Raw genomic sequence first — 26205 nt, 5'->3', positions numbered from 1 at the left:
TAGCTACTTATTCAGCTGCCAGGTTAATTAGGATAAGTGTTCCCTACAAACTAGAGGAGCATTATTTTTGGTATCTCTGTCTCTCTCTCTTAGTCCTGTTCATGTAACTGCCAGGAAACATCTATTTAAGGAGAAAGGGATTTTCTTGTTTAGTTTCAGAGTCTATCCTAGAGAGGAAGGCATGTTAGAACAAACCTGATGAAATTACAATCACAGTAAACAGCCGTGGCAAGATATGCTTTTTCAAGCCACATCTGTAGTGACCCGTGTCCTCTAACAAGGTGCCACCCTTGGGAAATCTACTCAAAATTTGATTTTCCTCAAAGATTTGAGGAAACTAATGATGCCCGAAACACCGTCCAAGGTGGTGTCTGACACACCCAGAGATTTGCTTTCACACTAATCTACATAGCTCTCAATCTGATAAAGCTGACAATAAGGATTAATCACTGATTCCTTTACACGTATTTCTATGGACAGTTAGCATGTGATTCAGAGAAGACAAGATTGGGAAGATCAGCACTGAAAATAAGCGGGCACCAATGAACAGTCTGGAGAACGAATATAGACTCTTTTTCTCTATGAGTAGGGATGAGGTCTTTTCTCACTCATCTATGCTTGCCAAGCTTTAGTATCCAGCACTTGCATGAGAAAATCACCCAACCTCATCTGTTTGTGCCCTCATAATTTTAGGTATAGAATGCAAGATTTATATTGGGTTTTCTGGCTTTGAGAATTTTGGATTTGGACTGAGCATGCTCACAAGTTTCCATGGGCTCTAAGAAGCCTGCATATAGTTATTAAACTTCTTATTTGCCATGATAAATTTCAACTTCAGATTGTAACACTAGTATGTTTGTTGAGGTAGATTATTAACCTAATGAGACCTGGAGTCACATGGGATATGGGCTTCTGAGCATGCCTGTGAGATATTTTTTTGATTAGATTAATTGAGGCAGGAGAACTGTCCATTTGGAATGACACCATTTCTTAGTATTTTACCAGACAAATAAGAACACAAAGGACACTGGGCACAGCCATTCAGCTTTGCTCCCTGTCTGTGGCTGCAATGTGACCAGCTGGTTGAAGCTCCCTCTGACTTGCCCTCCCTGCTACAATAGACTGCACTTTCAAACTGTGAGCATAATCATCCCCTTTCCCTTAAGGTCCTTTCCTCAGAATGTTGCTTTACAACAACCTCACTACTAAGGCAAGAATACATTATGAGGAACATATGGCTAATTTCACCGTTATATGAAAGATCTAGGAATGTATTTACATAACCTAAAGGGTATCATCTGCCACATGCCAAATATGTATAAGACAATCTCTTCCCTTGTTAGAATTGTTTTCTTTGCCAGATTATTTTTCTACATTTGTTCTGGTAAGTAATTTACTCCTACAATTGACTTTATACCAAGTTCTCAAATATTCTCCGGTTGCTTTTCTATCAGCATTTACAAACCTACTGGGCTTTAGTCAAATCAAACTTGAAGTAAACTTTCAAGCAGATGCAAATTGAGAGGGATTTGCTTCTGGGTCTGTACTCCTATCTAGGGTTTTGAAAGCCTCCACATATCTGATATAAACATATTTTATTTTTATTTTTAGTGTGTGTGTGTGAGAGAGAGAGGGAGAGAGAGAGAGAGAGAGAGAGAGAGAGAGAGAGAGAGAGACAGAGAGAGAGACAGAGAGAGAGACAGAGACAGAGACAGACAGAGACAGAGACAGAGACAGAGAGACAGAGAGACAGAGACAGAGACAGAGAGACAGAGAGACAGAGACAGACAGAGAAACAGATAGAGACAGAGAGATGGACAGATAGACACAGAGACAGAAAGAACATGAAATTGAGTGGGTAGTTAAGATTTGGGGAAGATCTGGAAGTTACTGGAGAAGTAGAAAACATGATCAAAGTATATTATATGAGAAATTAAATAAAATTGAAAAAGCAGCTTAATTTACTTATATTCACAAATGTCTTGTGGACATAGAAAGACACACATACAAGTTTCAAAAATCACAGCATAAGCATCTGTAAGAGAGACAAGAGAAAGACGTCTTTAGTTTACCATATACCCTTCAACCCTCTGATGAGGTTTCCAGGAAAATTCAGACATATTTTAGTAAATAATTGAACATAAAGAAAATACTGTTTTAGAAAATTAAATACGTAACAGGAAATATTATATTAAAATACTACTCTATATGTATATTTCTTTCTACTGAGAGATACCCAAATATATAGTCATTTTCCTATAATGTCTTAAAATAAATGATATCAAATGCTATTAAAATAATTAGAAGTGTTGCACATTAATACACACTCATATTTTGTTTTGTTTTTCAAAAGAATGTAGCATGAAAGCCAAGGGAATTTCTTACCAAGCATGTATCTCCTCTGAGGTTTCCATGGTGTCAAAGTCATTGGTACATAACAAGAAATGTCAACTCAGTAATGGTCTCAGGTGTGATCTCTGTCCTTGCCATATGTTTTCATTTTCCATAAACAACGTATTTGTCAAAGTGGGTGACAGCCATCACTAATCAAATTACCATGATCGGCTTTAGAATTTAATGAGAAATCCCTCAGAACTCCTTCTAGCCCATTGAGTTGCTTTTTCCTGGACATCTTTTAATGTGGGTTTTTTACTCCTTCACACAGGGGACACCAGAAATTGTCCCTAGGATTTTTGGTCTCTTATTTCTCACTGAGAAAGTGGGTGGACACAACTGACACAGCCATACCTTTGTCATACATTGCTACCATGAATAGTGGGAGAAGGTACTGCTATAGATTTGAGGATTTTATAAAGAAAAGGGTAAAAATTATAGCTGGGATATGGATCTATAAAGTTAACATTGATGTTGTCATAGCAATGCTTTAGGTTCCTCTTATTGGATTAGTATAGAGCCAACTCTATGCAGGTTTAATGGAGGAAACAGATTTCTTTTTTAATTTTATTTTATTAATTTATTCATATTACATCTCAATGGTTATCCCCTCCCTTGTATCCTCCCATTCCTCCCTCCCTCCCATTCTCCCCTCCCCTATGACTGTGACTGAGGGGGACCTCTTCCCCCTGTATATGCTCATAGGGTATCAAGTCTCTTCTTGGTAGCCTGCTATCCTTCCTCTGAGGGCCATCAGGCCTCCTCATCCAGGGGACATGGTCAAAGGTGAGGCACCAGAGTATGTGTGAAAGTCAGACCCCACTCTCCACTCAACTGTGGAGAATGTCCTGTCCATTGCCTAGATCTGGGTAGGGGTTTGAAGTTTACGGCCTGTATTGTCCTTGGCTGGTGCCATAGTTTGAGCGGGACCCCTGGGCCCAAATCTGCCTATCATAATTTTGGAAATAGATTTCTTGCATAAGCATATGGACTGACTGAGGTTACTTGGATATATATTTCATTTGTATGCCCATGCATGTGTGTACACATTAAATTATTATTATTACATCATGTTTGTTATACACTTGGCCACAGGTCATTGTAAAGCTACAAAATAAGAATGTTACAGTAGATTGAACACAGCATTAACCAAAGGTCACCTTTCAAAGAAAGAAAAATCGGCAGCAAATGCTCACTCATCCTACAACTGTTTCTATACCATTCTATAATATAAACCGACCTTCCTGTACCAGAGCTTCTTGTTCATCTACATACTGTGTTTTGTTCAGTAAACTATGACAGAAGAGAGAACATGCTAGACAAATCTGTGCTCATCGCCTCTGCGCACTGCCATGCCATGGACAATCTGTACTATTGTGCTGAGAGATGAAAGACCCTTTATGTAAGAGTGCAGACATCACAGGCAGCTTGCAGCTAAGGACCAGAAGAATCAAGTAATTTATTCTAAGGTTGCCAGAGTTGCAGGAGGGAGTGCAGCCAAGACATAATGATCATGTAGCTGAGATCAGAATGAGTTACCAAAATGCACAATGTTGTCTGCTTTCTGCTTCCCTGTACATACATTTAGACGGAGCTCTGCATTTAAATTTGATTCATCTCCATGAAGACAATGTTATTGTCTTTTAACCAGTTAATGGTTATGTCATTGGTTCCAGTTTGCTTGACAGAGCCATCTCTTACCATCTCTATCTATTTCTATAACCATTTACCTGTGCTATCTCAAGTTACATAATTTCTTTTCACTTTGGTATTAACATATTTACAAAATAGATTGCACAGTATGCTCTGGCCACTAATCAATCTCATGTATATAGTACAGCAATATGATCTTTTCCAAAAGAAAGGATCTTTCCAAAGAACCTAACGTGTTCACTGTCTTTATTTACATTTTCTTTCTAGAAAAGTCTTAGGGCAGGGTAAAATCAGTTTTTTTCTATTTGACATGCACACACGCGCACGTGTGCGCACGCCCGCGCGTGCACACACACACACATCCATCATGATGTCATTTCTAAAAAAATGAATAATTAAAAAAATCAATGAGATAGGAGGTGATAAGAATTACAGTGGATCACTGCATTGGTTACATGACACAATAATATTAGTGCATTATGTCACTATTATTGATAATATGAGTTCATACATTTTTACATTTATTTAGTATGTGTGTGCATGCCTCTGTATATGTGTGTGTGTGTGTGTGTGTGTGTGTGTGTGTGTGGGTGGGTGGGTGTATAATGAACTCTATAAAGTTCATTATTATCCCTACTTCATAATAGGCACCAAAAATTATCAGCTACACAATACTATCATGAGACAGCTTTTCACCTTCTTGGTTTGGAGAAAAGTTTTAACTAGTTCATGTAAAAAATAATTTTTGTGTGCTTTGTAGGTAAGTTTACATATAAACATAGTTTTATAAATTTCACTATTTAAAATCTACTATTTTTTTTTAGATAAAATCTATTCCCTCGCATCTCACCTCTGTTCACATACCTTCTTTGCCTAAGCATAAGCTGTATAAATAGCTACCTGATTTTATCCAAAGGATTCTCTGGTCATGATTTTACAGAGTTCTTTGATATCTGTCTTTTTTCTAGACATGTATAATATTTTACTTTACATTGCTCTATATTTATCTCTACATTTGTATGTGTACATGTGTGTCCTATGTCTTAGTATGTTCCTCAACGTAGCATGAAAACATCATCTTTAAGAAGTTCTCGTTTTGAATATTTTAAAATGTGTACATGGTAATCTTGGGAGGCGGTGATGTTATTTAAATATTTTTCATCTGTACATTTCTAAAGTTTTCCAGGGTATACCACTGAGAGAATTCTTGCAATAATTATGACTTGTGACCATTATACATTTATTTCTACTGAAAGATTCCAGGAGGTAGCTACTTAGCCAAAGAACACATACATTTTTAATTTTAATAGACATTACTAATTTGCTTTCCAGAGGGTATAAAAGTGACTCCATTTGGTAGCAAGTTGTACATTTGCTACCAGTCTAGATAACAAAGATTTCACTGTGTCCTTCACACTGGATACTAACATCCGGTAGGGCAGAAGTACCTCAGAATTTTTGTTTACCACTATTTTTTACCACCTCTCATCTAGGTTATTGATTTAAGAAGAAAACAATATTCTGATCATTAAGAGTTGTATACTTTTAATAACACTTGGAAAGAAAATGCTATATTAATTTCATGAAGTTCTCCAATAAATATTTGTCAAATGTCTCTCTTTGTTGAGTTGTAAATGTATTACAATAGGATTTGATTGCTGCATTTATAAATCCTTTGTATGAACATTCTTTCAAATGTAATATTGTTATTGTTTGCCTTGTTCTGAATTCTATTTCTAGGAATGCTCACTAGTTTAGGAATTTACCATGGATTACAGTTAGTATTGACCTTAAGCTTAGCATAATGGAAAAAAATGCTTTGTAAAAGCAAAATTTACTTTGTTCTAGTTATTGAAATAAGAAAAAAATCACAGCTAAATCTGATTTACATTTTAATAATTTCTTTGTTTTACATTTTACAACTTATTATTTGATTATACTTACTTTCAAAAATGTAGAGAAAGAGATTAAATGAAAATAAAAATTATTCAGTATCTCTTCCACAAATATGTTATAGGATTATGTATGCTTTCTTCTTTTTGTACATTACACAACATTTAAAACCAAAACCAGTATCATAGAGTGCTTAAACCTTCTAATGTCGTCCTAAGAAATGACCATTTCTTCATGAAAAAAACCATGATTTTACAGTCGATAGTGTCACAGCTAAAATATAACAGAAATATGACTATTTAATTTTTCACATTCAGATTGTTTTGAATATTTTGCTATTACAAGTAATGTCCTTCTGTACACATGATGCTTCGAATGACTCTCTCATTCCTTTTTAGAGAGAGGTCACTTGAATTCCAAGGTTCATGAGCTATTTTCAAGCCTCTGAAGCACTGTACCAAACTGCCCTCCAGAAAAATGGCTTCACCCTACAACCATATGTATATCCCATTTCAACCTCATAGTCATTTTTAACAGCTTGGGGAAGTGGGTATTCTCTCTGACTGCCATTGCTGTGGATTTAAATGGAGAAAGGAAACTGAGAGTATCTGTGCCATGTTCCCTTACAAAGTAAGGATTCCCTATTTCTGCAGGCCATTTGCTTTCTGTTGGGATTCTGGAAGAGTTTGTGTCATGGGTAAGCCTCTTATGACAAGGGCACTGTCTTGTTTTTCTTACCAAATGCTCTTCTTTCTAGCCAGAGGCATGAAGGCTGTGTGTAGTTCTCTCCTTTTTTTTTTTTTTTTTTTTTTTTTTTTGCTTGTTTGTTTCTTTGGTTTTTTTTTTTTAAAGACATGTACATCTCTCAAATGACCATAAGTTAAAAAATATATATATACATATATATATATATTTTCTTGAGGCAGACATGCTGTTTTAATATCTTAGTGGTAAAACTGGGCCATGTTTTTTAAGTTATGAAGCATTTCTAACCATTCCACAGACCTTCACTGAGGAATGATAGTAAGAAGTAAACTTTTGGCTGTATTGTCTTTTTTTTTTTTTTTTTTTTTTTGGCATGGCCTCTGAAACCGTGTCCATTGATATTGCTTCTCCGTGCTCCTTCCAACAACCATACCTGGATGGCATGCCAATTCTTTTGTTTGTTTGTTTGTTTGTTTGTTTGTTTGTTTCGAGACAGGGTCTCTCTGTGTAGCCTTGGCTGTCCTGGACTCACTTTGTAGACCAGGCTGGCCTCGAACTCAAAGCGATCTGCCTACCTCTGCCTCCCGAGTGCTGGGATTAAAGGCATGCGCCACCACGCCCGGCTTGGCATGCCACTTCTTGATGAGCAAATTACATTCTCCTTAGCTAATATGGCCTTTGGTACCAAGGTCACATGATAACATCTAAATACCAGCTGCCTACAGCTGAATCAAGTCTCTTCAATTGTGATACTGTCCCTTTGACATGTGTAAAGGGATTTAATCCAGCAATATGGCTACTCTGGCAGGAATAGAGACACATGCTTAGTACACACCATTAATTCCAAATAATGTTGGTAAAGTTAGTTAGCTTATGGAAGGAAACACCAATGTTTGAAAGTGACACCTAATTGAGAAGCCAAAAAAGTGAAGAATGAGAGAAAGGTTTGAGAGAATGATGGAAGAAAGGATCCAAGCCCAACTTGAACCAGAAGAGACAGGAAAAAGGGGACTTAGATGAGGAGTTCAGAGAGAGAGAGGGAGAGAGAGACAGAGAGAGAGAGAGAGAGAGAGAGAGAGAGAGAGAGAGAGAGAGAGAGAGAGAGAGAGATTGATTTACTGGGAGAGTTTTATAGAGACAGGTTTTAGAGAGAACAAGTTAGACACAGGTGAAGACATAAAACAGAGAATGAGAAAGAGTCAGAAAATTAGGACATATGCTAGGGTTAGTATGAGTCCAAGCAGAGTCATTCAGTCAGAAGCCAAGAAAACCCACTTTTGAATCAGTCAGCTTGGAAAGGAGAACCAGAAGAGCTGAGCTGAATTTTGAAGGCATAATTCTGTGTCATGCAGGAAACGCACAATCAACATTTTTATCTTTCCCCAAATTAAGGCATCAAATGGCTTGCTAAACAGAGTATCCATGAATTTTCAGTTCTTCCTTCTAAAACTTCTTGGACATCCAAGGCAGTTTCCTCAATGTTTCCAATTGTAACTGTAGTGCAGATTTAAGAATTTCATATATGTGAATAAGTTGTGATTAAATCACCTCTACTGCCACATCTCCAACTATTAATTTATCCCCAGTATGATTTATTCCTTCTCAATCTCCTATATTCTTATTTTAACCTACTAAGTTTGCTTAGTGCAGCCAACATGCACCAGGTACATAAGGCCCACTAATGTATTGACAGCTAGCCTATTTGGAGCCATATCTCTGAAGACAACCTAATACCTCCACTTCCCCAGTCACTTTCAATGAATTCTTAAGCCAGTAGAGGATTTGTGAGCCACTTTTAACTCATGCTGGGTTTTTGGCTACATGGATTTTGTGTAATTCTTCTGCATGTAGTCACAGCTGTAGTGAGTTTTTATTTGCAATTTGCTGTTTAGACTAGCAAATATTTTTGGGCTCTTTCTTCCTTTCTTTCATTCATTCATTCATTCATTCATTCATTTGGAATTCGATTACTTGGACCTCAGGTTAATAGAATTCATCTGTCTCTTCAACAATAATTCCTATTGGTGTAATATAAATATCCGAATTAGGTCTGACCACTCCACTCTTAATTTCTTTTTGTGCATCAGTTTTGAGTCCCTGCATTAATTGTCATATACACATATTTATTGAGAACTGAGAACTGCATCATCTGATGAGTATAATGATTAATTTGGGGGCAATTTAAGATTATTTACACTCAGTAGAATAATAGTCACTTCTCTGCTAAGACTTGTGATGTACCAAGCCACAGGTTATTACCTCAGTTAGCAGTACTAGTAATAAATGTCTTTTCCAGTGTGCTTCAAATCCAGGCAAACACTGGTTGGTTAATCACATAACATTTGTGCAATTATTGTACCAGTAGGCAGGTCTTGCCAGGCCCTTGTAAAGTTAGTCCCCAGAACTCACAGCTAGGTAAGCCTGTTGATTGTTTTGGTCCTCCCAGAGCATGCACAACACTTTCCAATACTACAAAAGCCGGTTGGTAATGTTGAAGTTTATAGTAACAACTTAATTTTGCAAAGTCCAATGACTCGAGTTATGTGATCTGCGGCAATGGCCCATTGTTTTAAATTATAGAAGGTACACAAGAGCAATAGCAACAGTTTGTAAAGTTTTGACGTCTTTTGATCCCCATTGACCAACAACTGGAAAAGACTACTCACAGTGTAATTGGACTTTTTGTCAGATATTCTGTGACACCTAGGAAAGGAGCTTCCCTCTGTATAAGATAACTTCATTTAAACTCTTTTTAAATACATATTTAAATTTATGTGCACACACTGACACACATATAATACGATGCTTCTAAAAAATACGAGTCTATGTGGCCTTTAATAAAGTCTTTTGTAGTAGATGACCCTTTCTGCTACCACACTGCCCTCACATCTTCCATCTCAGTTTATCCCTCTTGTCACATTTTTTTCATCTTTCCCCCTTTTTTATACTTCCATTCTAATACTATCCATTGAAATTCCACTGCTGGCCCACTTCTAGTTTTCTTATTTCTATAGGAACTGCTCCTTAAACATACACATATAAAGATTCAAAGGTATGATCAACACTAAGAATGCTTATTTCAAGTTCCATTGACTATACGCACATTTCATAGCTTTGCTAATTTTTAGATGAATAAAATCCCATTCTCTCTCTCTCTCTCTCTCTCTCTCTCTCTCTCTCTCTCTCTCTCTCTCTCTCTCTGTGTGTGTGTGTGTGTGTGTGTAAGTACCATATTTTCTATATTGCTTCATCAGCATTTGAACATCCAGGCCCTTTATATTTCCTGGCATTTATGAACAGGACAGCAGTGAACAGGATTGACAAGTGTCTTTCTAGTAAGATATAGAGTAGCCGGGCTGGATCTTGAGGTAGCTCTAGCTCATTAGGAAGCTCTACGGTGACACCCATTAGTAGAGGCATTAGATGTGTTTGTGTTTCCTTTCTTTCCATCCATTTCAGCATGTCTTTGATGATTGTTAACTACATCTCAAAAAGAGAAAGCAGGGCACAAAAAAGGCTTTGTCTCCTGGAATTTGTATCTTTTAAAAACATGTTTTACAGATTGAGAACTATTTCAGGTTGTAATGTACTTGACATAATAACCTCAGATGAATAAGCTTGTGAAATGAAGTGTAAAACAAGCTTTGGTGAACAGACCATTAATTTGATAAATCGGGTGTTTTAGTTATTTACATTTTTAGCTTCACAGCACAGTTTATATAGTCTAATTCTAAGATTTAGTTCTCTAAAACGACGTAATAAGAAAGATGCCTTGGTATGTAGAAATTGTAAGTGTTCATGTATGTGTGTGTGTGCATGAATATATGTGTTTGAGTATATATGTACATGGCACATGAGTAAATGTGCAAAAAGAGGCCAGAGTGGGGTTTTAGATTTTCTGTGACTAGAGTTATAGTAGTTTGTAAGCCATCTCCACCCAACTTTGGTACTGGGAACTAAACTGAGGTTGTCTGTGTGAACCTCAATTTCTCTTAACCACTGAGCAACCTTTAACATCTCTGGTGCGTACATTCTTTTTTGTTGTTGTTTGTTTGTTTGTTTGAGACAGAGTTTCTCTGTGTAGCTTTGGCTGTCCTGGACCCACTTTGTAGACCAGGCTGGCCTTGAACTCACAGCGATCCACCTGCCTCTGCCTCCCGAGTGCTGGGATTATAGGCGTGTGCCACCACGCCCGGCTCTGGTACTTACATTCTATTTTAAACTTTTTGCTTGTTAATTTTTGAGATTGTACTTTAATTACAACATTTCCCTTCCTTTTCCTCTATTCATGCCCCATTCATAGACCCCACACACTTAACCTTCAAATTCATAGCCTCTTTTTACATTGTTATTGTGTGCATAAATGCATTTGAGTGTATGAGGTCATGTACTCCTAAATTTAAACTGTTGAGTCCATAATAATGTTACTTAATTTACGTTTTCAGTACTGGCCATTTGGTACTGGACAGCCATGGTGTACTCTTCCTAGAGAGGACCACCTCTCCCATTCCCAGCTCTCTTCAGTTGCCTGTAGTTGTATTTTAGAACTGAGGCCTGGTAGGCTTTTATCCACCTCCTTTAGCATGTACATTGGTGTTATCTTTGTTCATCTTACATATAGGCAGTCATGTTGGTGAGATTTTATGTGTTTAGTGTCTGATGTTACAAGAAGACACAAACTCCCAGGAAGATCACTGAATGTCCAACTCTTAGAATCATTGTGCCCGCGTCTCTGCGGTATCCCCTGAGCCTTTGGGGTGGGAATGTTTTGGTTTTGTTCTTGTTTTTTTTTTTTTTACTGTGTTTTTATTTTTAATTGGCAACTATATGTATAATATTAAACAGAAATTTATATAAACATGGACAGTATTTACTTACCATATTTTTTCAGTCCTTTCAGTTAGGTCTACTTGAGGTATTATTTTGGATTTTAAAGGAAATATCTATATCTATATCTATCTATCTATCATCTATCTATCTATCTATCTATCTATCTATCTATCTATCTATATATATATTTAAAACATAAACACACATGCTACTACCTTTCTGTCTTCCTTTAGACTAGTAACCCCAACTTTGCATTTTGAGAGACTGTTGTATGAAGATTTTTAATCTCCTGAAGGCAAATGTGTTACTTGAAGTTCTTAGCATCTTTAGTCACTATGTTATCCCTAGATGAAGATGACATTGAAGTTGTGTACACAGGCAGTTTCATTTCCACTGGTTTGCTATGACATGATTATACAAACCAGCTGTGCAGTGGGCTTCCTTCTACTATAGCCTTTTTTTTCTTGTTTGTTTAAAGGGTATTGTTATAGAATAATGTCTAAACAGAAAAACTTTCAGAATTAAGATGGTTCACATATACAATATAGCATATTAAAAGCCATGTAGAAACATGCAATTTAGAGTTTGTATTCATGATTTAATGAATCTAAGAGTAGAAAAAAGTTAATCATCTCCCCCAAAGTTTACAATGATCTCTCTTGAGGGAGATCACTCAGTATTGTTATCATTATGACAGATACTTCCACATGTAAGGATGATATAAATGACTGATTTACATTTCGGAGCATCTGACTTAATGCCTAATTTGCCATCTAACACATCATTTAGTGTTTGAATCCTGCATCAGAACATCATCTATCATATTACTTTTCTAGTATCAGAGGAAGCTGGCTGCCAGCCCAAGGAATGTCAAAACAGATCCAGTCATCAAATTTATGTAGAGGAATTTTAATCTAGCAACATGGCTGCTCTAGCAAAGGATCATATCCAAAAACCTAGGTCTGTGTGATTTGTCTGGAATACAGACATACCTTCTGTCTGGAATATACACCCTCAATCCCTCTGGCTGGAATTTCATACTCACCTTTAGTCCTGAACAATGACTTCCAACTGAGGGGCAGAGAAAATGACAAGTCAGAAAAAGATTGGACAGATTGAGTCAGAGGTAGGATAAGCCCAACTCTCAGAATAATAGACAAGAAAGAGAAGCTATTTAAGAGCAGTGGATATAAAAAGCAGAGAGTTCTGGGAGATGGAACAGTAGAATTCAGATATGCAATACAGTTCCATGCAGTTCGGTGGAGTCCATGCAGTTCACTTTGTGGGGTTCAGAGGCAGTTTTCCAAGCAGAACAATTCAGTGACAAGTAGAGAGAAAGGCAGTTTGAATCATTCATCTTGGAGAGGAGTTTTGAGCCAGAACAGCTGAGTTGAACCAACCAGCCAGTGCCCAGAAAGAACTAGAACAGGTGAGATTATTCAGCAGTAAGTCTTGGAGGCTGAAAATGATATAGGCCTAGGTTAGCTGATAGAGGCTGGAAGCCTTCAAACAAGGTCCGGGTTTGCAGAAGATTAGATTGTATGGGGGTTAGAAGCTTCCAGGCTTAGACCTGAAGGTAGTTAGATAAAAGCATGCTGGGCTCAGCTCAAGCCATGTATTTGGAAATCTTGGGTACAGTCTTTCGAGGAAATAAAAAATTACACTTATTAGGTATGTTTTAATAAACAAGCTGGTTCTAATCACACATAATGTGATCTAAAAGGAAATTATGCATAGAAAAGTTATGGACATCTTAAATAAGTGGCTAAAGAACATGTGAAATTTCTAGATCAATCCATTTGTCCACAAATTTTGGGAATTCCTTGTTTTTAATAGCTGAGTAGTATTCACAGGTACTCTGGTGCCTCACATTTGACCATGTCCCCTGGATGGGGAGACTGGTGGCACTCAGAGGAAGGATAGCAGGCTACCAAGAAGAGACTTGATACCCTATGAGCATATACAGGGGGAGGAAGCCCCCCTCAGGCACAGTCCTAGGGGAGGGGAGTAAGGGGAAAATGGGAGGGAGGGAAGAATGGGAGGATACAAGGGATGGGATAACCATTGAGATGTAACAAGAATAAATTAATAAAAAAAAGAACATGTGGAATGCTTAGATGTATATAGTGATGGATATCCATAGAAGCAAGAGAATAAACATGAATAATAAAGTATATAAAAGCATACTAAGGCATGGCACAGCCAATGTCACCCATCAATTTGAGCTCAGATTCCAGATCCTGAATAAAAAGTTCCTTGCATGTCTCACCTTGGTCAGTGGTGGTAGTAAATGTCTACTGCCTTGAATATTTTGACCAAAAGGTGCTTTGGGGTGCGACTCAAGGATTCTATAAAAGGTACTTTGTCAAGATTTGAATTATTTTAGTTGTAAGAATTAAGTCTCAGCATCCTGGAGGGTTAATTTGACTCATTTTATATGTTGACTACTTCTAGAATCTTCTGTGTTGAATTTCAAGGGCATGTATTTTCTTTTGTTGCATCAAGGGAATAGATTTTTCTGCAAGACTCAGAATTGTAGGTTGAGTAATCACTTGAGGTATAAACAAAATTAATGTATAGCACCATGTTCAATTACACCGTGGGGTGAAAACTCCTTTATTGAGTGAGATGCAGAAAATCTGTGAAGACTTGACTAACAAAGTACATTGTCATTATTTGTGATTGACATGAGAAATGAAACCTAATATCCCCAGAAGAGTAACTTTAATTTTGGATGTTATATATGTGTTATTTACTATTCTATGCATAAGGAGCTCACCTGCATGCATGTCTCTGTACCAAGTGCATGCCTGGTACCCAGAGGCTAGAAGAAAGAGCACTGGATCACCTGGGACTAGAGTTATAGAAGATTGTCTTTGTTATTTTTATTCCTTCTGCCTTGATTTTTGCCTTTCTCTATATTTTCCTGATTCCCCATAGTCTTATTTCCCACTTCTGTCTTACATTTTTTTCTATCCTAGTAAACTCCTTTCATTCAGTTCTTTTTTTTTTTCCTGACTGCTTAAATTGTACTTTTCTAAGTGTGCTTTTCTTATTCCAATAGAAAAATACATAACTAACACAATATCAGGGTGGAAGGTTTCTTTGGGGGTCACAGTTTCAAAGAGTCATGATCTTTGTTGGTGTTTAAGCAAAAGAGAACATCTTCATCCATAGCCAAATGAGCACATGGCGGTAGTCTGTTCATGTGGTAGTGGACTGTAAAGCAAGTATTAAGCCTGGAATTATTGGAAGTTATAACCATAGTGGGTCCATCCTTAAGTGTCAAATTCTAAAGCCTCCACAGCTTCCCAAACTGTGCTATAACCATTACGTAGGAGCCTGAGTACCTAAAACATGAGCCTAAGTGGACCATAGTTCAGGTCCAAGTCATGGCTCCAATCTCCTTGACCTCATGTTTCTATGCCTACTCATGAAGTTACCAGCACTTGTGAAAATTCCTACTTTTATTTAGCAGCTACATTTTACTGAAGCTATCAAGAGGCACATATCCATGTCTTTCTCAGTATCAATATTTAAATATTTAATATCAAAACTCAAAGCTAACTTGTCATTACCTGTCAAGACTTTTAAAAGTTAAAGTGCTTTCCATATTTTTGGCAATAACAGTTTCTCCCCTTTTTTTTTTTACTTAAATTAAAACTACAAAGTTAGCATCAGCTCAGAGACATGGACAGAAAGAAATATTTTGTAGATCACACATGTGATTAAAATATACTAAAATATACACAGACTGAAATTCAAAAAGGAAAACAAAATGGTTATGTAAGGAGACTACATTAATAACATCACTGGCTGACACACCAGTGTGTATGAAGGAATTTTAAATATCGTCTCCCTAAACGACAAACAGTAATGCATGGAAGAGGCAATGGCTTTTCTTTTGACTAAATCTCATTCATTTTTCTTTTATAAAACTTCACAAATTTTCTTTATAAATGCAACAGAGAAAAGTCAAAGTCATCTGAAATATGATTTACAAAAGATTCTTACCAGGTTATCATGAACAGGGTTTTGTTGTTGTTGTTGCTATTGTTGCAGCAATATTTTAAAGTCCTTTTAAAGTTTATTTTATGCATGTAAGGACTTTGCTTGCATGGTATAGAAGCTTTGCCTGCATATAAAACTGTATACTTTATGCATGCGGTACCTATGGAGGCTAGAAGAGGGCATCAATCCCTATGTATTGAGTGATAGTTATCAGCTTTCAGGTAGGTTCTAAGAACCTGACAGAGGTCTTCTATGAGAGTACCAAGTACTCTTAACACATTAGCTAATGCCTCAGCCCATTTTTTGATAATCTTATTCATCACTTAACCAATTTATTTATTTATATATTTTTCCAGGAGTGAGTCATTATTTTTATTTTTACAGCAGGGCATTAAATTGTTAACATTTAAAAACAGAGTGGGGGGAAAGATTGAGAGAGCAGGAAGAAGACCTACCAAGTTGACTAACCTGGTCCCATGAGGCCCACAGAGACTGAGCCACCACCAGAAAGGATACAAAGGCTGGACCCAGCTCTGCTACTCATATGTTGCGAATGTGTAGCTTGGTCTTCAAGTGTGTCCCCTAACAATTGGAGAGGAGTTGTCTCTGACTCTGTTGCTTGCCTTTAGATTCCTTTCCACTAGCTTTGCTGTCTTGTATAGCCTCAGGGAGAGAGAATATGCTTAGTTCTGTTGTGACTTGATGTGCCAGGGCAGGTTGGCTATCCATGGGGGAGGTACCCCTTCTCTGATGAGAAGGAAAGTGGGGGTTTGGGTAGGGGCATGTGAAGGTAGGACTGGGAGGAAAGGAGGGAGGGGGTCTACATTCAGGATGTAAAGTAAATAAATATTTGTTTGATATGTAATTTAAGCTTTAGTAATGTTTCCTTTATGTGGGTGCTTCTGTATTTGGGGCACAGATGTTCAGAATTAAGACATCATCTTGGTGTGTTTTTCCTTTGATGAGAATGAAGTATTCTTGTCCATCCCTTTTGATTAGTTTTGGTTGAAACTCTATTGTTAGATAGGAGAATGGCTACTCCAGCTGGTTCTTGGGTCCATTTGTTTGGAACACCTTTTCTAGCCCTTTACTCTGATGTAATATCTATCTTTATTGGTGATGTACTTTTTCTATATGCAGCAAAATTATAGATCTTGTTTTCACATCCATGTTGTTAGCATGTGTCTTTATATTTGGGTGTTGAGGCCATTGATGTTGAGAGATATTAATGACCAGTATTTATTGGTTTCTGTTTATTTTAGTGTTGGTGATGGTCAAGTGTGTGTGTGTGTGTGTGTGTGTGTGTGTGTGTGTGTGTGTGTGTGTTTCCTTATTTTGGTTTTACAGATGTGGGATTATTTATTTCCTTTGTTTTCCAGGGTAAAGTTAGCCTCCTTGCATTGAAGTTTTTCTTTTAGTATGTTCTGTAGGTATGGATTTGTGACTTGGTACTGTTAAGCTTGGACTTGTTGTGGAATATCTTGTTTTCTCCATCTATGGTGATTGAAAGTTTTGCTTGGTATAGTAGTCTAGTAGTCTGAGTTTGCATCTGTGGTCTCTTAGTGTCTGCATGACCTCTGTCCAGGAAGTTCTGACTTTCATAGTCTCTGTTGAGAAGTCAGGTGTAATTCTGATAGGTTTGCATTTATATGTGACTTGGCCTTTTTCTCTTACAGAGGAGACCAATGGGCAATGCTGGTGATGTTGTAGTCCACAATTCCATCTGAGCTCTAGATATCAGAAGCTGTGTTTCCCACCAGTTATGGGGCTAGTCCTTCGAGCATGAACCAATGCGTGCAAGGACCCAGGGATTTTTTAATGGATTACCCAGGGGGCCAGAGGCCAGACCCACCCATACTCCATACTGGTGTTTTTAGTTGTCAATGGGTCCTTAGGTCACTGTGCAGTCACTACTGTCCTATCAAATAACATGTGTGTTTTGGATTGCCATCTTGGATCCCTTTTGAAAATTTTTTCATGAATGACAAGACTGATGGGCATGTCATCATGCATGGGTGTGATAGGGGGTGGAGTAGTTCACATGTACTCAACCCTAGATAGAACTACAGGCAAATAAGGAATGCTGACACCAAGAAATTAGTCATCCCTAAGGAAGAACACAGCAATGGTTTATCTACCACCAAATGATCAACCCTGAAAATACACATACAATATGTATAAGTAACATACAGACTGAGAAGTTTGCATTTAAGTTGTATATAAAACATACACACACACACACACACACACACACACACACACACACACACAAGAGAGAGAGAGAGAGAGAGAGAGAGAGAGAGAGAGAGAGAGGGAGGGAGAGAGAGAGAGAGAGAGAGAGAGAGAGAGAGAGAGAGAGAGAGAGAGAGAGAGAGAGAGAGAACAGACAGACAGAGACAGAGAATTTTATCAAAATATTTACTGAACATTATTTATTCCTTACAAGCTTCTAAGTGACTGGAGATTTTAGGAAAACTAGGACACTCTTTTCAGTCATAATGTGCATATTCTACACTTATTGCTCTAATAATATTGTGCCAAAAAAACAAATTTGTAGAGCTCTCATACTAGGTTTTAAGTAGCACATGAAGGCATTAGCTGAGAAATGCACTTTTACTATCTATGGAAGAAAAGGAATACTTCAACCATTTTATTGCCATGAACAATTCTGAATATGCTAATTTTATAATAAACAGTGGATTACCCACTGGATAACAGAAAGACAAATCTTAACAATTATATAAAAATATTCTTATAAAATACAGTGGGATAGAATAAATGGCAAATGAACAAAAGAGGCTCAAGAAATTAATCAATCAATATAACATACAAATTTATTTCCGTTATTTCAAAAAAACCACCCTCTTCAAAATATTAAATAATTTTGAGTTTTGTCATATAATTATTTGTGTTCTTATGGTATGGATGTAGGTTACAGTATAACTCCATAGAGATGGCTTCCCTATTGAAGCCTTGTAATTAAATTAGCAAGAGTCTGGCTGAGACATGAACATCTAGGCATAGACAACGCTACTTGTTGGCTACAGAACCCCTATGAATTACTATTAGATGGCATTTTTCATATGGCGTGAATCAAGATTTACAGATGCCATTTTTTCCTGCTCATACAAAGAACAGAAAGCCAGACTTAATCGTTCAGTGCATCATTAGAAAATAAAATAAATAAATAAACAGAACAAAAAATTGGAAAAAAAAAAAACCAGGCAGGAGTCTTGTAAATGTAGCTCTCACTTCAAGCACTCAGTTTAGACTTCATTGCAGTTTTCTAAATTTCAGAACCACAGTGTCACATTTCTCTTAAAAATAGCAATTTGTCTCGTGTATTCTTAATTTTACAAAACATTAAGAACTGAAATGTCAAATTTTTAGTGGTGCTGTCACATTTTAAAAGGGGATCTGTTGAGTAGGAGGTGACCTATTGAGTAACTAAGGACCTTTTAAAGTCAGCAAATCTTACTTGGGAAACCTAAAATAAATAAGCATTGTTCATACACCCAGAAAGTGTGATCCAACACTGAGGGACATAAGAATATTCTAAAGAAACAGTCTTTATTTTTTTTCCTTTTTTTATTAATTTATTCTTGTTACATCTCAATGGTTATCCCATCCCTTGTATCCTCCTATTCTTCCCTCCCCCCATTTTCCCCTTATTCCCCTCCCCTATGACTGTTCCTGAAGGGGATTACCTCCCCCTGTATATGTTCATAGGGTATCAAGTCTCTTCTTTGTAACCTGCTGTCCTTCCTCTGAGTGCCACCAGGTCTCCCCCTCCAGGGGACATGGTCAAAGGAGAGGCACCAGAGTATGTGAGAAAGTAATATCCCACTCTCCACTCTACTGTGGAGAATGTTCTGACCCTTGGCTAGATCTGGGTAGGGGTTTAAAGTTTTAGGGCCTGTATTGTCCTTGGCTGGTGCCTTAGTTTGAGCGGGACCCCTGGGCCCAAATCTGTCTATCTACTTGGAGGTTTCTAGGACCTTCTGGATCCTTCTACTTTGCCATTCTCCCATGCTTCTCTCATCTAGAGTCCCAATAGAACGTCCTCCCCTCTGTCTCAGCAGAAACAGTCTTTATATTAAGCATAGATGTTTCTACAGTGCTTATCAATGGATAAATGAGTAGATTCTTTTAAAAGTATAGGTGCTTTTCCACATATGATAAGATTTTTTTGATAAACTTTTTGGAGGCTGAAAACAGTCACTAGTTGGGGATTTTATTTTTTCTTATATTTCCTTATTTTCATATTTTTTTAGTACTGCTATAAAACAGAAAAGACATACTGAAGAAATTACACCCAGGCAATGAAGGCAAAGATGATTTCATAGGAATTTTTAGGCACTGTGAAGATAGCAGAGACATTTGAAAAATAAGATGTAGAAATTTGGATGCTGAAAATTGGTGTGTAATTTCACAAAAAGGTAGCAAAACAGTGTATTATTTTGGATAAGAAAAAACCTATGCCTATAGTATTTTGCTTGAGAAAAATTGCATATAGTTACTTGTAAATGGCACTATTATCTTGGAATCAACAAAATTCTGTAATTGGGATAAATTAGGTCTGAAAACATGATTATAACAGAGATAGTAGATTGTTTGGGAAATTCTCTGAGGAACGGAAATGTTCCTGCACTGTACCCAAGCAACCAGTAACGAATTTTCCATAATCAAAGGAGGGTGCACTTTACTCCTGGATTTTATTCCCATTGTTTTCAATAAAAGAAATAAATCTATTAGGAATTTTGCTTTTTTTTGAAAAATCACTTTAGAGTATATGAATCAATCTAATTTGATATGCAAAAATATTAATGGTTGGTGTGGGATATTATGTTTGCCAGTGTTGTTCATTTTTTCTTTAACATTTTTGAGATAGTAATTTAATTATGCTTCCTTTTCTTTTTGACCCTCGAAGTCCTCCTGTTTACACCCCCTGACAAGCATACCCTTCTTCTAATTCAAGATCTATTTAATTATTTATTCTTATTGCATGAATATACATGTAACATGTAACTTGTTTCTACACACACACACACACACACACACACACACACACACACACACACACACACACACACACATTCCTAGAAATAATCTGTTGGGTCCATAAAATGTTCTTTGTTTGTATGTTTTTGTGTTTTGACCATTTGACACTGAATTACTAATTGGTGTGACCTCCTCGGGGGTCACCCCAGGACTCAGATATCTTCAGTTTCTTGTAGTTCTATGGGTAGAGTTGGGGATTTTCCACATCTAATTTGTTATGTTCATTAGTGTCATCCTTGTTCACCCCACATTTGGGCAATCATGCTGGTTGTGTGTTGGTGAGGCTTCATGGGTGTAGCTTCTAGTGTTACTAGGAGACATAACAGAGCAAAGTCACCGATGCTCTGAGTTTTCAAAACTTTCTACCCTCTCAGGGAACATTCCCTGAGCCCCAGTTGGGAAAATACTTATAGTTGTCTCCTCTGGGACTCGGAGCCACAACTTTGAATTTTGATTGGTTGACGTTTGTTGCAAATGGAAGCTTCCATGATGATTGGTGAGAACTACATTTATCCACAAATATAAGGACAAATATCTACCAACAATCATATCCAGCTATGATGCCTATAAACAGGATCAATGTCTAGCAGGGCACAATAACCATATCGGTACAGGAGTGGAATGCATAAATTAGGGTAACCTCATTAGCTCTTTAATTGAATTTAAAACCTGCTCAGGAGAGACATCTTGCCTGGTATCAGACACCCAAGTAACCACTCAGTGGTAGTGAAGTCATGGTTATTGGAGGAGAATCTACAACTGCAAATTTACTAAACCAGAATCCCTAACATCTATAAAGTTGTACACTTTTTTAAAAAGATTTTTTTTATTTTTTACATATATATTTATACTTTTACACATATATATAATAAACTACTTTCTAGCAAGAAGAACCATGACACAATCAGGAATTATATAAATGTTATATTCCTAGTGATTTGGCTATTTATATTTGACAGTCTTGAAGAAAACATCTTTCCTATCTTGGTGAGTCTAAAATTCTGAATGTAAATCAATATTTATCATATTTCATCATTATCAACTGAAAACATCTATTTATACCTAGAAGTATCTTAACCTCTAAACAACTAAGCTTAATTTTAGGACTAAACTATTTGGTCTTCAACCCCCTCAGAGACTTGAGACAGAAGAAAATTGATTACCTAAGTGTACCAGGGGTGCAGGTTAGTAGCTTTCCAAAAAAGATGGCAGAGACAGCTTGCTACCTGAAGAGTCACCCACAACTCTCTATACGTTGGAGTACGATCTTCAGCCTTCTGGCCCAATATATCTGACAGACATATTTGTGAGGCAGGAACTATTGAGGACTAGCTTACCCTGTCTTGGCAGAGTTTGGCCATTGACACTGCTTGCATCCAAGCTCGTCTCTTTTTTTGGCAGAATTCTGTCTGTGTTATAAATGAAGACGTTTTCCCCAGTGGCTTGTTTGCCACATTTGAAGCCATCTCCATAAGGGGCTTCTTCGAGGTAGACTGGGTGTTGACAGAAGTTAACCTGTCTCACTGTCAGTGAATGTTTAAAATAATAAAAACTTTTTAAAATGCCATATTCTGTATGTCTCTGAGGTTTTTGACTACCTTACTTAATTATTTAACTTTATCTTTCTATAGAACCATATCTATCTGTTTCACCTAAGATGTATATTCTTATGACAAAAACAGAACAGCAATTGACATGATCACAGTCTGACAACTAAAAACCAACTTGTATATCTTATCCATTCTAAACAGCCTGAAATAGCACCTTCAAAGCATTGGAAGTGAACTCTGTATTATAATTGAGTTTTATATGTCCAATACCTCACGTTAGAGTTTATATATATACATATATATGTATATGTATATATATAATGTGTGTGCAGAACAATCTTACATTTGAATTCTATACCTCTGTATCTAAAAGTAAACTTGTTTTACATCTATATGCAAAATCCTATATCAGTGAATTAAAAATTATCTTCTGAGTGACAATTGAGGCATTGAGGAGAGGTTCACTAATCTACTTTTTGTTCTATCTTCCCTATGTATTTCTATACTACCCCTTTTTTTCAACCCCTATCTCCAAAGTTAAGAATGTAAGATAAAGGAAAAGAGAGACATCCCTGAGTCCAACCTTGTTTTCTCTCTAAATAAGACCAATAATAACTTGTAACCAACCTCCATTAAAAATAACCCTCTATAGTCCAAGAAAGGAAAAAAACCCTACCCAACCTCCCTTAAAGGAAATGGGACATCGTTCTCTTAGGGATTCTTCTGGATGATTTGGGATGAATAATACCTTTGTAGGGGCCCAATTAAAAGTGGGGACATGGTTAAAAACCTAGGAATAGCATTTGTGGTACAGTTTCTAAATGTTGAGGAATTCTAGGCTTAATTAGAGTTCTGTGTGAGACAGTCTGAAATGCTGGACCATTTGGGATTGGAAGCTTTCTTTGAAGGTGTCTTCAAATCTCAGAAGAAAGAATTTGAAGAAGGTTTCAGAAGATGGAAAGATCTCCCATGGCCATGGATTGGGAGTATCAGCATATTAAAACTAGTCATCTTACCAAAAGCAATCTATACAGATTCAATGCAATTCCCATCAAAGCTCTCACACAATTCTTTACTGAATTTGAAAGATCAATTCTCAGCTTCACATGGAGAAACAAAAAAACCCAGAATAGCTCAAACAATCCTGTATAATAAATTATTTTCTGGAGGAATCTCCATCCTGGATCTCAAGCTGTATTTTAGAGCAACATTAACAAAAATAGTATGGTACTTGCATGGAAATAGGCTGATGATCAATGGAATTGAATCAAAGTCCAATAAATAAACCCACATACCTATGGACATTTGATTTTTAACAAGGAAGTCAAATTCACACAATAGAAAAAAAGATACCATCTTCAACAAATGGGGCTGTTCTAACTGGATGGCTACATGTAGAAAAATTAAAATAGATCTATATCTATCACCCTGCACAAAACTGAAGTCCAAATGGATTAAACACCTCAACATAAAACACAACACACTAAATCTGTTAGAAGAAAAAGTGAGGATGAACTTTGAGCTCATTGGAATAGGAGACAACTTCCTGAACAGAATACCAACAGCTCAGGTCGTAAGATAAACTATTAATAAATAGGACATTTTAAACTGAAAAGCTTCTGTAAAGTGAAGGACACTGTCAACAGAACAAAATGACAGCCTACAGATTGGGAAAAGATCTTCACCAACCCTACATCTGACAAAGGGCAAATATACAAAATATATAAATAACTCAAGAAATTACACACCACCTGGCTTGGTTTAATAATCCAAATAAAAAATAGAGTACAGAGCTAAACAGAGAATTCTCCACAGAGGAATATCAAAGGGCTGAGAAACAATTAAATAAATGCTCAACATCCCTAGTCATCAGGGAAATGCAACTCAAAATGACTCTGAAATTTCATCTTACTTCTATTTGAATGGCTAAGTTAAAAAAACTCAGGTGGCAGCACATGCTGGCATGGATGTGGAGAAAAGGGAGCACTCTTCCATTGCTGGTGGGAGTGCAAACTTGTACAACCGCTTTGGAAATCAATCTGTGCTTTCTCAGAAAATTGGGAATAATTCTACCTAAAGTTGTACACTTCTAATTAGTTAAATTAACAAGTTTGAAGTGGTCAGCCTTGAGTTATATTCACACTAATAATAAGATACACTCATAAGTAATATATGCATATTACATTTATATAAGTTGTAAAACGAAGATAAACAAATGAGCAAAGTGCTAAAACTTGAGAAGAGATGATAGAAAGAGTTGGGGACATAAAATGAAGGGAAAAGTAATGTAATTCTCTTTCAATTAAAACATGTTAAAAATGGGATATAATTCAGCTTCTTTATATACAGCTGTCCATCAAGTGACAAATGTAGCCTGAACTCTCACAACAGAAGATGGGTGATCTAAGCGTGATCTACCTATAACACTACAGAGAAAAGTCTAAGAAAGGAATATTTTAAATTCTCTATGTGGTATGTATCAGTGTTTTCCTCTCCTCTCCTATTTTTTTTCTTCATTCGTTCACTTTAGAATTGATCATATCCATTCTCAACAGTGGCTGACTTCTTATTTGTTCTTTCTGGTCAGTGGTTTATTACTGTTATTTTCCCTCTATTAAGGAAAATCAGATATGGGTGGTGGTGATGGTCATATTATTCCCAGCACTACGGAAGCAGAAGCAGACAGATGTCTTTCTGAGGCCAGCCTGATCTACAGAGCTAGTTCCAGTACTCCCAGGGCTACATAAGGAAACTCTGTCTGAAAAAAACAAACAAAAGAGAATTTTTAAGAGAATCAGAGTTGGATAATAAAATATTAAAAGCAGGCAGTAATTAGGAACTATTGTAACAAGAAAAATGAACTCACTATAGAAGCAGATTCAATTTGGAACACAAGAAAAGCAAGTGGAAATTTATAGCCAATGAGCAGTTTGAGTGTCCAGATCAATAAATGTAAAATTACTGACAGAATGCAGCAAAGATAAGAACATCTCTAACATAATCAACAAGATTGTTACTAAGAGCAAGACAAGTGATTAGATATCCCCAGAGGGTGGTAGGGGATAAGAAAGGCCATCAGATATTGCATTTGTTCAGATGGCAATAAGGAGAGTTCTTTATAAAATAATTACTAGCTCTATTGTGAAACTTGGTAATATAAGTCCAGTCAAATAATTTAAATAATAGTCATAAAGCCTGATGAGAATTAGCATAGGAGAGGATCTCTTTCAGTGCTCCTGCAGCATACTATGATCCCCCCAAAAAGATTATTTTCTTTTTTAATAAAATTATTTTTTAAGGTACCACTACTATGGTTTACTTGCTCCTTTTCTATCTCAACTTCGGAGAATTATAGTCTGACTTCTGAAAAACAGCTTTACAGGTCATCCTTCGAAGGAAATAAAATAATTTCATTAGGGAATATTTTGGGCAGTATTTATTTCTTTTCATCACACACACAGACACATTTTAAATTATCTAAGAATTTAGAAATGATGTTGAATGAGTATTTTAATATATAGAAGAAGATCATTGTCAAAAATATTCCACTTCTAGTTCCCCATTTACATCCTGCTGCAGAAATTCTGTATCTTAAAAAATAGGTCATGTGAAAATAATGTTTTCTATCTAATTACATAGTTCTAAATACTAACATCTTTTTCCTTTAAGGCATGTTAACAATAATGTTAAAAACAAGGAATTTCAAAAATTTGTGGACAAATGGATTGAAATAGAAATTATCATAATGAGTGAGTTCACACAGAAGCAAAAAGAGCTAAATGGTATATACTCACTTATATCAAGACACTAGTCCAAGGTGTACGTCCCCATGAAAAACTGCACCTAGCAGGAAAGTGGGTCAGAGGGGAGGACAGCCTATTGAGACTTTAGGTGTGAGAAGCCTGAGAGAATGAGGAAATAGAAGGATCCAGCGGGTCCTGGAAAACTACAGGCGGGTCTGGACCCTGGGTCCTCCACAAACTATGGCAACAGCCAAGGAAAATATAGGCAGTAAACTTCGAACCCCTACCCAGACTAGCTGATGGACAGGACATTCTCCACCATGAATTAGGGAAGGAGATCTGACTTTCACACAAAGTCTGGTGCC

Source organism: Acomys minous (genome assembly GCF_964271855.1).
Source record: "Acomys minous genome assembly, chromosome: 15".
Classification (NCBI taxonomy): Eukaryota; Metazoa; Chordata; class Mammalia; order Rodentia; family Muridae; genus Acomys; species Acomys minous.
This window is presented reverse-complemented; position numbering follows the sequence as displayed.